Consider the following 13033-nt stretch of genomic DNA (forward strand, 5'->3'; position numbering starts at 1 on the left):
CGGAAATAGCCCCCTATCTCAGATTACCGAAGGGCCCAGCTGGAGGTTTCCCTGTGCTCTCAGGGCCAAGCTGCCTGTATTATGGACTCTATGCCCTGGGACTTCTGGCCCCTTCTCATTTCTCCAGCTTCGGCTTGTGGCCACCCCACTCCCAATCCCCTCCCTGACCTCTCCACCTTTCCTCACTGTGTCTCCAGCATGGGGAGCTGTTTCCTCAACTGGCACATTGTCTACCGAACCTCCATAGAGCACAGTGGTCTCGGACGCTTTCTGGGTCTCAACATTATCTTTAGGGGAGGTCTCAGAGATTTCTGACACACTGGGATAAAGATGGGCTTCAGGGAAGGCCTAGGAGAGGGTGTCCCTGGGGTACAGGACACCAGGACGTGGGGGCCTACTCAGGGATTAAACATGGCACACTGCAGAGTCTGGGAGAGGCAGAGGGCAGCCCTCTCTCTGGCCCTATCCTCCCACTAAGATTTTCCATGGGGGCTCTCACGTGTCCCACAGGGAGGGATGAAGGAACCAATCAGGACAGGGCTGAGACAACACACCATTACTCCCAACCAGCCTGGCCCCACCGGTCAGCGCCAGCCACTAGGGATGGAAGAGAGGGAACTTCCACACATCACCCCAAAGGCACATGCTGGCCTGCATCCAGTTGAGGGCAGGGGACTAGAACTGTGCCCACAGAGGTCCCTTGTCAGGGTGACACGGCTCCAGGAGGAGCTGAATGACAAATCCGCTGTAACACCTATTTCACTCCATATACAAAACGTAACTAAAAATGGATCAGTGGCCTAAATATGGACTTAAAGTTAAAAAAAAAACTGTTTTAATATTTATAAACTATAAGACATATTTTTAAAACACTTGCAAAATATATCTGATAAGGGTCTAATATCAGAATGTGTAAAGAACTCTTACACTTCAACAAAAGACATCTGTTTGAAAAATACAAAAAACTGGGGCACCTGGGTGGCTCAGTGGGTTAAAGCCTCTGCCTTTGGCTCAGGTAACGATCCCAGAGTCCTGGGATCAAGCCCTGCATCGGGCTCTCTGCTCAGAGGGAGCCTGCTTCCTCCTCTCTCTCTGCCTGCTTCTCTGCCTACTTGTGATCTCTGTCAAATAAATAAATAAAATCTTTAAGAAAAATGCAAAAAACCTCAAACAGAAATCTCTTGCGCATAGACCACAAATAGCCAATATGTGCTCGAAGAGCTGCTCAGCACCGCCAGTCCTCAAGGAAGCGCAAGTCAGCGCCACCGTGAGCTAACCCTTCACAACCCCTGGAAGGGCAACAAGCAAAAGCAAGGAAAATCAGAAACATTGGTGAGGACTGGAGATATCAGAGCCTCCTACTCTGCTGAGGGGAAGGGAAAATGGTGCGGCGACTGTGGAAAATCGTTGGGCATTCCCCCCAAAACAGGAACACAGAATTATTGCCGGACCCAGCATTTCCACTCCCGGGCACAGACCCAAAGGGACTGAGAACAGATCCTGAATCTCGTCCCCGTGCACACACGTTCACAGCAGCAGGTTCTCAGGGGCCGACGGCTGGAAGCAGCCCAAACGCCCATCAACAAACAAACGAGATGCGGTCTGTCCACACAACGGAATACGATTCAGCCATAAAAAGGAATGAAGTCCTGATAGACGCTACAGGGAAGGAATCTCAAAAAACTGGGCTTGGTGAGAGAAATGAGACCGAAGGTCCATATTCTGTAATTCCACTTCTGTGAAGGGTCCGGAGGCGCTAACTCAGTGGGGAGGAGCGCAGGTTGGGGGGTGCTGGGGTGGGAGGGAGGAGGGAAGGGGGAGGGACTGCTTAATGGGCTCGGGGCCTTTCTGGGGGTGACAAGAGCGTCCTGCAGTAAGAGAACGATGGCAGCCACACAACAGAGTGAACGCACTAGAAGCCACCGAGTCAGGTGCTTTAAAACGTTCGGTTTCCTGTTATATGAATTTCATCCTAACAATTTTTATTAAATTTTTAAAGATTGTATATGAGAGAGAGCACAGGTGGGGGAGGGGCAGAGGCAGAGGGAGAAGCAGGCTCCCTGCTGAGCAGAGTGTGGAGCCCCATGCAGAGACTGACCCCAGGACCCTGAGACCATAACCTGAGCCACAGGCAGACGCTGAACCAACCGATCCACCCAGCTACCCAGGCACCCCCTCCTAATAATATTTTAAAAATCAGCTGTGTTGGGACGCCCTGGTGGCTCAGACGGTTTAGGCACTGCCTTCGGCTCAGGTCATGATTCCATGGTCCTGGGAGTGAGCGCCTCATCCGACTCCATGCTTGGCGGGGAACCTGCTTCTCCCTCTGCCTGCTCTGCCTGCCACTCCCACTGCTTGTGCGCTCGCTCTCTCTCTCTCTCTCTCTCTCTGACAGATAAATGAATAAAATCTTTTTAAAAAAATCAGCTGTGTTGTATTTTCTACCGTTGGCTCACGGTGAACCAAAATGACATTGTCTTTTCCCTGCCAGCCCAGTCCCTGGGTCTCCCCGTTCCTGGTTGGGCTGCCCCGGCCCTGGGGGAGTGCTGGCCTTTGATGCATCAGGGGCCGAGGGAGAAGGCGGGTCCCCACTCCCACACTGAGTCTGAGAGGGCTGGACGTGCGACGGAGAGGCTGCATGAGTACCAGTGGGGGCTGGACACTGACACGGGCCTGGGCAGCCCGGCAAGGGCCCCCAGAGTTCCAGCCTGAGGTTGGGGTCTCAGAACCACCATGTGGTACCGGGAGGCTGAAGGAGCAGTGGTCCAGGCCAGGAGAAACAAAAGAGCACCTAAATGTCAACAACACAGACTGGGCCAAAGTCCCCAGTGCAGTGCACGTAGGTGGGGCAGAGCCAGATCCAACAGGAACTAAGGTGGACCATGGGTGATGTGGCCCATACGCAGCTGGCAAGGAGCCCTTCCCCACGGTTACAACCGCTTAACAGCTCAGTCCCATTACGGTTTCTTCCCTCAAAACCTTCTCCCCAACTCTGCTGGCCTGAGAGACTTTACATTCACCCAGCTTTCTCGGGGAAGTTTTCTTTTGATTGCGAGCCCACCCGCATCACATCTTTATAAACTATGTTCCTTCTGCACGTTACTGAGTTCAGGTTTGCTCTGTGGTCCAAGTGGAACCTCCTTCCCTCTGATAAGGAAACAGAACGGATTACAGTCATGACTGCTGTTTACTCTCTGCCCATGACGTTCTTCCTGTTTGCTTTGCTTTTTATAGCTTGGAAGGACCGTCCTCTTTTCTTTGGGCTCTTTGTTGGGTTCTTTCCTCGTGTCCCGAGACTTCGGCGTTTCTCTTTACACCTACTGAATGCTTCCCCTTCTTTTATTTCCTCGGGTGTTTTGTCCCTGCCTCTCCGTGTCTTCATGGGTGAAACTGTAGGAGTGTGTAGTCTTTCTTATGCTGCTTCAGTTTTACTTCTGTGATGACCTATTTTTCTCCCATTCTGACCTTGTCTGACATATTTTAGAATTTTTTATATTTTTTAATATTTTACTTATTCATTGGACAGAGATCAAAAGTAGGCAGAGAGGCAGGCAGAGAGAGATGGGGGAAGCAGACTCCCCACTGAGCAGAGAGCCTCACGTGGGGCTCGATCCCAGAATCCTGAGATCATGACCTGAACCAAAGGCAGAAGCTTAACCCACTGAGCCAACCAGGTGCCCCTAGAATGCTTTTATTTTTAAGTGACTTCCACACCCAGTGTAGGGCTCGAACTCACAACCCTGAGATCACGAGTCACATGCTCCACGGACTGAGCCAGCCAGGCGCCCCTTGCCTGATATCTTTCAACCCTTCTGTTGACTCGCTATTGCCCCTGCAAGGTCTTTTTTCCACTTTGGGCTTCCTTTAGAGAGGTGATTGGCTTTTGCTTCTGTTTATTTATTCCTGAGGAAATATTTGAGAAAATTCACTGGCAAAAAGCGTTTGATGGGTTCTTCAACTGCACCTGCCCCTGGCTCTCTCCTTTGCACTGGGTGGTATTTCTACACAGATCTCATGCAAATTCCCACGTGGAAACTCATGACAGAGGAAGGTTCTTCCCGACAGAGGTATCTGCACAGGTCGCGGAAGCAGGATGAAACGTGATTCTCTTTCAGAGCCACAGGACTTTCCTTATAACCGAGGGCTGGGTGTGTAGTTTCAGCCTTTACACCCCGAGTCGGAGAGAACAGGAAGCTGTAGGAACAGTGTCAGGGCAATGTCGCTGTCACCCCAGGCCCCCACAGAGGTGCTCCGGCCAGGTGGTTGAGTCTCTGCCCCCATGCCACACTCCGCTTCCCAGGACCAAACTCCCACACGGGCTCCAGCTGCCATTCTGCCCCTCACGTTCCTGGAGCTGACACAGGCTTTGCATTTGCCTCTCGGAGCGGGGACTTACGGATCCTCCCAAGAGCTATGACCAAAGACATCCCCTCCTCACTGCATTTTGCTCCCATTCGATTCCTGCTGGCTTCTGCGCCGTCAGCTGCTGTGTGGGTCGGGACACCAATGCCTCCGACTTACAACAAGATCGTCTTGTTTTCTGTTTTTATTTTCCTAGCTGGCGTGGGTGCCTTCGGAAAGAAGAAATACCAGCTCCGTGCTGACTTCTTCAGGGTGGACGTGCCCTAATCTCTTAATCCCCTTACCGCTCAGACCCACAGACTCGTCACCCACAGCCTGCCGCTGAGAGCCGAGACTGATGTAGAAATGTGTGCCAAGAGCGCTGGCAGCCAGCCTCTGCTCAGGAGGTATCAGCCTCTTCAAAGCACCCTGGCCCTCCCTCCGGGCCCTGAGTAGGTTGCATCTCTGTGCCCACTGGGAGTTGGGTGCAGCCGTGGGACTGGTTTGGGCCAGTGAAATGTGAGAACACGTGGTGCTTGCAGACAAAAGCTTTCAGATCCCAGGTGGAGGCCCCCGTTTTCTTAACTGATGACTTTACCAGTTGAACAGACCAGTTTCAGGTTCCCTGCAAAACCGCGAGGAGCCGGCTTCCTCATCGCTACATCCATCTCGCCTTCCGATCTCTAGACCTACACGCGGAGTCGGACCTCAGCAGGCCCCGAGGACCCAATTACAAGGTCAAAATAGGAAGGTCGAACTCACTAAGTGAACAGAAACATTTGCTGCTTTATATTGGGGGAAAAAAATCAGGGAAGCATGTGGGAGCTGATCCTGGAAGTGCTTGGCCAGAAGGAGGGACGCAGTCCCAGATTGGCTGGCGTGTGCGACCAAGGTCCGACGCGCCAGCTAGGGGACGAGGACGGATTCAGTGCTCACCTCTGCTGCCCACACAAAGCCTGGAGTCCACTGAGGTCTGCACTAAGGTTCGTGAAGCTCCCAGACCCCCCTGGAATAACAGAAACATCAGAAACCCCCATGGAGAGGAAGATGCGGAGGAGCCTGGTCATGTCCCTGCTCACCCCCCCGACAGATGGTCAGGGGAGGATCAGGAAGACGCACCTTGGCCACATGCAGAGCTCAGACGCCTTGGAAAAGCAGCATGGTGGTTCCTCTCTGAAGCGGGAACGCTGCTATGAGACCATAACTGAGCTCCCAGGGCCAACGCAGGTGTCACGACCCAACAGCAGAGAACATGCAGCGAACTCTTATTTCCACAGGCCACGAATGCAAGGTTCCCATGACTTCCTGCCAGACTAGTGCGGTGAGCTGGACGAGACGACCCACCGACGTCTGGAGCTCCTCTGTCCCCCATCCCCAGGTCTGGCAAACAGAAGCCTCACTTGGGCTACCTGATTGGTCACAGCCCCTCTCTGAAGTTCCGAACATGCAATTGTTCAAGTCCTGGGGCCCCAAACAGGAGGGAAGGCCGGCTTCCTTCTTCCCAGTCTCACCCAAAGAACCAGTGCCAACGGGAGATTCCTGCTGACCTAAAAACCACCAGTACTTTGCCCCCAGAATGGCTTTATTCGGGAATAGCAGAGAACTACAATTCGGGACATGCAAGCTATAACAAAACCACCAAGAAGTCCAACAAAGAAAGGAGAGTTCTTTTATGAGGACGCTAGAAGGGGCTGTCCTGACCGGAAGACCCTGGGCAGTAGCAGAACTTCAGGCCGGGGGGGGGGGTCCTCACCGGCTGAGCCGCTGGGCTGGTGGAGTTCTCGTCGGAGATGCAATGTCCCTCCTTCCCTGTTAGGTCCGTTGTCATGATTCCCTCTTGAGGATACATCTCCTGGGGTTTGTGATGATGGTTCTCCCTGGAACAGACTCTGGCCGGCCCAGTGCCCAAGAGCTCCTCTTCCTCCCCTCCTGACTCCATTTCAGTGAGCTCTCCCCTTACTACTTGTCATCCTACCACGACGTTTGGGACTGTTGGAACCCAGTGGCCGTGCAGGAGGGGTTCGGAATAGGCAATCTTCATCCACTTCCCTCTGCCCCAGGAGAGTGGGCTACCTTTGAAACTGGGGACTACCACCATTTGGTTCTGGAAATGTTTCTGACATTTGGTCCTTGGACGATTTCTCCCACGATGCTACACTCAGGTGTGTCACCCCTGCGGCATATAACACCCGGCATCGTCTCTCAGGCCTCCGAGAACCCCCTGTGATTGTCTGACCCTTTCTTCTCAATTGTCCATGTGCCATCATCCACTAATGTCCCCGAAGGAGCTGCCCCTGTTGCCACCCGGCCCGGGACACATCACGGGCTGCCCTCCCCCGCACACCAGCAGCCCCGAAGCTCTGGGCCAGGGAGGGACGTGCCTGGCCAGGCCTGGGGAGGCCGAGAAGGTCAATCAGGGTATTTACAGGGTTGACACTTGGGAGGTTCTATGACCCGCAGGTAACTCAGAAGTACGTTTTCAAACATCTAAACGTGGCACTTCGGCAATCACCTCTTGACTCCAACAAGGAAACCCTGCTGTGGCCAGACAACATGCCTGGGAGGACGCCGATTCCTTGAGACAGAGAGCTTGCTTCGTGGACCGGGCGGTCAGTTCTCGTTGCTGCCCCAGATGTGGGTGGTGATCCGGCCGCTTGTGTCCAGACACCGCGTTCTGGGTCCTTAGATCAAGCTCCCAGCCCACATCTAGATCTTCCCGATCCACTGGAGTTCTGCCTGGTGTTTCTTGGCCTGAGAGAGGCACCAGATAGCCTCTGCCTTTATTTGTGGGCAGATCTCCCCTGGGGGACTCGCAGCTCCGTCACTGGGGGCGTCAGAGCCTCTCCATCCTCCATCCTGCCGTGACCTACCTTAGCCTCTGTGGTGCCGTGGACCTCAAGTCCGCTCTGGCCAGGATGGCCACGCCAGCCGTTCCTTACCGTCGATGTAAGTGGAGCTCAGCAGACAGTTACCAACGGCTTCGCTGCGGAATGACTCATGAGCCACGAGCCGCGTCTCGTGTGTCTGCAGTGGTTCTGCTTCCCTGCAGGGCTGTGTGGAATCCCTCCGCCTCTGTGGGGGGCGCGCATCGCCCGAGTCCGAGCTCCCAGCCGGCCCTGTCTGCTGCCTTCTCCTGCACCGACACCCTCCACCCGCCCCGGCTCCCCCTCCTCCCGGCACAGCGCGCCGCGCTCGTCCTCCGGACGCCATCGTTCTCTCCCCACAGAACATTTATTTCTTTTAGAGAAACAGCACGAGCAGGAAGAGCTGAGGGAGAGCACGAGGGATTTCAAGCAGAGTCCACGCCGACGGGGGAGCCTGATGGGGGCCTCGATCCGAGAGCCCTGAGGTCCGGACCTGAGCCAAGCCCGAGAGTCAGGCGCGCCTGAGCGACGGAGCCACCCAGGGGGCCCCCAGCGGGCATCACAGTCTTAACGTTTCCCGTGTGGGTGTTCGCCTTAAGCTCTAACTTTCGCTGCTCTTGCAGAGACACTCAGGATGACGCCCTCCCAGTCACAGCCACGGCGGTCCCACCCTCTGCCCATGGCGAGGCCGGTGCCACCCTGGACTTGGGCTGGAGCGGTTCTGAGCTTCCTCCCTTCCAGGGGGGTTTTGGACGGACACGGGCAGTCCCAATGGCCACACTTTGCCGGCTCGTGTCAACACGGGAGGGGGAGGAGGAGCCAGGGAAGAGCCCCTCCACCCTCGCGCCCTCCCCACCTCCCCACCCCCCAGACTTGCGGGCAGCTTTGTGGCCTCCCAAGAGAAGGCGGGAACCGGACCGGTCAGCCCCTCCCAGGCTGCGAAGGATCTGGGCCTCCGTTCTCGGTAACTCTCCCTTTCCTTCCCCCGGGGGCGCTGAGCCCTCCCAACCAGCTTGTGGGGGGAGCCCACGGAGCCCCCGGCCGCCCGGAGCGCGGACCGAGCTCCCAGCTTGTGGGAGGGCAGCCCCCGGGCCGCAGGCTCATGCCAGGCCGGCCCGTTCCAGGTGCAGGGGCAGGACCCGGCCCTTCCTGCGGGCCTCGTCCAGGCGCCGCTCGGCCCGGGCGCCCTCTTCTCCCGCAGGCGCCGCCGCCGCCTGTCCTGCCGCCGCCGCATCTTCTCCAGCGCGTGGGCCGTGCGCTTCTCGCACCTGCGCTGCCGCCGCGCGCGCCGCTTCTCCTCGCGCCTCTGGGCCTCCTGCAGCAGCGCTCGTCGTCGCGGAGGCGCTCGCCCTCCGCCCGGTGCAGCTGGTCGGTCCAGGGCCTCGTGCTCTGCAGCTCCCGCGCCTTCCTCGTCCCGCCCCGCAGCTCCTCCAGCCGAGCCTGCCTCGCCTGCCTCGCCTGCAGGCGCTCCAGCAGCTGCCGGTACTTCCTGCCCGTCGGCGGCGCCGGGTTCCCCTTCAGCTTCCGCCTCTTCTCCTTCCGGCGCCGGCGGGGCCTTGCTGGCTCCATCAGCTCCCCCAACCCCAAAGTGTTGGGAGATCAGCGTGAGCTGTGACCCAGAGTTCCCTGATGGCCGGGAAAAGGAGGTGGCTGCCCCACCCCTTCTCCCTGGCAGCCCTTCCCAGGGCCAGCGATCCCCACTCCAAGTGCACGAAAGGGACCAGGAAATCCCAGCTCGTAAACACAGCTTCTAGAAGTCCCAGACCTGGACCTCAGCCTGGGGCGCCCTGCAGGATCCCGAGAGTCTAGGATCGGACCATCTTCCCAGCTCCGAGTGCCCCCTCCTCCTCATCCCTGACGGTCGTTGGCACCATTTAGCCAATAGGGCTACTCCTCCTCGTCAGCGAACACCTCATCCCTGACTGCCACACACACCCGCCAACACTCTGTCTCGGGGGTCTGCAGCCACAGGCCCTCGTTGCAGGTCTACACCAGCACAGGGGCCACACAGCACCACCCGCATCACCCTGGGTTTGTAACGTGTACAGGCGCATCCGGGGAGCCCTGAGGGTGGGCAGTCCGCGTGGGCCCCCCTCTCTGAGTACAGACCTCTTTTGAAAGGCTCCTTGTGAATGAGCCCAATCAGGACTTCCGGGCAGCATGGCCATCCCTGGGAAGAGGGACACCGCAGCCCCACATTCTACACAGGAGGAAGGTGCAGCGGGACGTCGTCTGGCGCCAAAACCAGCAGCAGCGCTAAGGGCACAGTTAGAGACGACGCCAGGTTCAGAAGACGAGCCCGCTGCAGCCCTGGCTCTAGCCTGAGCCCCGACGTTACAGCCTATGCCAGCAGGAGCCTTGCGCCAGCTCTGGAGCCCGGGTATCTCTGGGACAGGCTCCCCAGGTGGAAAAAACCTCCAGCAGCCACCCTCCTGCCAAAACTGGAGGCAGAAAACACTAGTCTCAGCTCAAACACAAATGCCAGAAAGAGAGGCCCCTCTACCACCTCCTCCCGGGACAGCTCCAGCGATGCTTCTGGCACCAGACGCGGAGCGAGAACGAGGTCAGGTCGGAGACAGGTCCAGAACTCGCCTTGGCACCCCAGTTCCAAGCTGGATCCTGGGCAGCTTCCGAGTCAACACCGGGTGCAGCCGGGGCTCTAGTTCCCACACGCGAGCGACCAGTAGCTCAAGCACGACCAGCGACAGCACTTCAGACGGACAGGCTGCTCTGTCACCGGCTCCAGGGACAGAGCCAGCGCAGGGCTCGGAGCCACCGCGGCTTCACACCCGTCCCAACCCCACCCCCGACGCGGAGCCAGCGCGGCCTCCCACCGCAGGGCTGGGGCTGGGGGGCTGTGCACAGCGAGACCGGATCCCGCCCCGGCTCCAGGGACAGAGCCCGCACCGGCCCCACCGCCGCTCCCGCTGCGGAGCCACACCCAGCGCCAGGTCCAGGACCAGCGTCTTCCTGTCCTCTCCGGGGAACGCGCTCCTTTTCATCAGGTTTTGTTTTTTTTCTCTTTTCATGATTCAGGTATGTTATGTAAAAACTTAATATAAAATAAACTGTATCTTTTTAAACATTTCCAAGTGTGCAATTGGCTGATATTACTATCTCTCCCAGGCTGTGAACCATCTCCACCATGTAGTCCCAGAACGTTTAATGCCCGGGAGAAAATCCCTGTGCCCGCGGAGCGGTCCATCACTGGCCATCCCCCCTCCCGCCCCGTCCCGGTCAACCACGAGTCTGGCACTGGTCCCGCTCATTTACCTATGATGAATTTTTCATACAAGCAGTGTCAGGCAGTAGGTGGTATTTTGCGTCTAGTGTCTTCCGCTGAGTATAATGTTTTCCAAGGGACCGCGAGTACCGGCACTTGGTTCCTGCTCTGGCCGGATGAACCCCCTGTAGGAACACGCGGCGTCCTGTCGGTTCACTCACCCGTGGACGCGCGCGGGGGCTGTTTTCCTCTTTCGGGTCTTGTCAGCGGGGCTGCCGGGAATACTCCTGTGCGGGCTTTGTTAGGGCGCCTGCGTTCAATTCCTTGGTTTGGACGACGAGCGGGATGGGGTCAGTGATGACACCATGCTTACCAGGTTGTGGACCTGCCACCCCCGGCCCCGGGGCTCCGCCATGTTACGTCTGCCCCAGCGACGTCGAGGGCTCCTGTTTCCCGGACTCCTCTGCGACACGGGCTCGTCCTGCTTGGTCCGGCTGCCCCTCCTGGGTGGGGAACCGTGTGTCCCCGTGGTGTCGGCTTGCGTTTCCGCACCATCTGGTGAGGGTCCCCTTCCCGTGTGCCTGCCGGGCTGTCTGGCTGTCTTCTTTGGGGAAATTATTTTGAGCGGGATTGTTCATGTTCTTAAATTGTAGGAATTCTTTGTACATTCTAGACGCAAGGCCCTTAGGACATTTAGGGTTTGCAAACATTCTACCGCGCTTTGGGCTCCCTCGTGTTCCCTTGAGAGCGTCCTTTCATTCACACACGTTTTTAACAATAACGAAGCCCGACGTACCTGTTTTCTCTGTTGTTCGTGCTTTGGATCCGTATTAGAGACACCGCTGGCAGGTCCAAAGGAAGGAAGCCGTGCCCCTAAGCGCTCTTAGTTTACTTCGGAAGTGCTAAGAGCTTCCGCTCTTCAAGTTTGTTCCTTGACCCATTTGGAGTTAACTTTTTTTTAAAGATTTTATTTATTTATTAGACACAGAGAGAGAGAGATCACAAGTAGGCAGAGAGGCAGGCAGAGAGAGAGGGGGAAGCAGGCTCCCCGCTGAGCAGAGAGCCCGATGCGGGACTCGATCCCAGGACCCTGAGATCGTGACCTGAGCCGAAGGCAGAGGCTCAACCCACTGAGCCACCCAGGCGCCCTGGAGTTAACTTTTTTACATGGTGTGAGGTCATGCTCTGACTTCATCTTTTGCATGTGGACGTCGGGCTTCCTCACACTGGTTGTTGCAAACACTGTTTCTGCCTCCTTGAATGACCCTGTATCCATGTTCGGAAACAGCTGGCCGCGGACGGCTGTACTGGATTCTCACTGGTCTTCCACTGACCCATACGTGTCGGTCTCCGCTCACACCTTCCCAGAAAATGTGATAATCTCACATCGAGTTTGTTTTTTAATTCTTAGGAGTTTTGGCATGTAAGATGATGTCATACATAAATAACATTTTTTCTTCCTTTCCATTTTAATAATTCACCTTGTATATTTTCTCTGACCAAATTTCAGTGACCATATTGACATGAAGTGGTGGAAGGGGGCCTCGTTGATTAATTTGGATCTTAAGGAGAAAACTTTCAGCCTTTCACCACTGAGAATAATATACATATGAGCTTTTTAAATAAATATCCTTTATCATAAATTTTAAAGACTATTTATTTGAGAGGTTGGGGGGAAGAGAGAGAGAGAGAACGTGAAAGAAGAGAGGGGGAGAGGGAGAGAATCCCCAGCAGATTCCCTGCTGAGGGCGGAACCTGTCCTGGGCTGGATCTCGTGACGCATGCATCATGACCTGAGCCCAAACCAAAAGCCAGACACTCGACCCATGGAGCGACCCAGGCACCCTCCTTTACCGCAATGTAATCTGCTATTTCTATTTTACGGTGAGCACTGATCATGAAGAGGTTTGGATTTTGTCAAAGCTTATCCTAATCAATCGAGATGATCATGCTTCTTGCTGATGTCGTTACGACATTAACCGGCTGCAGTGAACAGCCTTGGCACTCCCGGTCTATATCCCACTTGGTCACGGCGCATCGTCCTTCCACTGTGTTGCTAGCTTCTGTCTGCTGGATTCGATTGAGGATTTGCTTATCTCTCTTCATAATGGATTTTGGCTAGCGGTTGTCTCCTCCTGTAAGGTCTTTGTCAGTCTTTGGGAAAAGGACGGTGTTGGCATTCTAGGGCCACATGGGAAGTGTTCCCTCCTCTTGTACTTTTTTCAGTTTCAGAGGGATTGGCATGATCTCTTCTTTAAATGCATGGACGAGTCACCTGTGAAAGCCTCAGGTTCTGGACTTTTATTGCTGTGAACTTCTCGTTGCTGCTGCAGGCAATTTACTTACTGGAGGTCTACTTGGGGTTTCCATTTCCCCTGGAGTCACTTTGCTAGTTTGTGTACTTCTCAGAATGACCAGCTTCGGCTCAGTGAGCCAATACGTTGGTCTGAAATGGTTCCATTTTGGTCTCTTTTGTGAATTTGGTAAATCTCTAAAAGAGAACTGATGTTCCGCTGATTTTCTTGAGCGCTCTTCTCTTCCAATTATCTCTGCTCTAACCTTCATATTTTTTTTGCTCTACTAACATTAGGTTTCCTTAGATCTT

The sequence above is a fragment of the Lontra canadensis genome, unplaced genomic scaffold (genome assembly GCF_010015895.1).
Source record: "Lontra canadensis isolate GAN:19392208 unplaced genomic scaffold, GSC_riverotter_1.0 scaffold30, whole genome shotgun sequence".
In the NCBI taxonomy this organism is placed as follows: Eukaryota; Metazoa; Chordata; class Mammalia; order Carnivora; family Mustelidae; genus Lontra; species Lontra canadensis.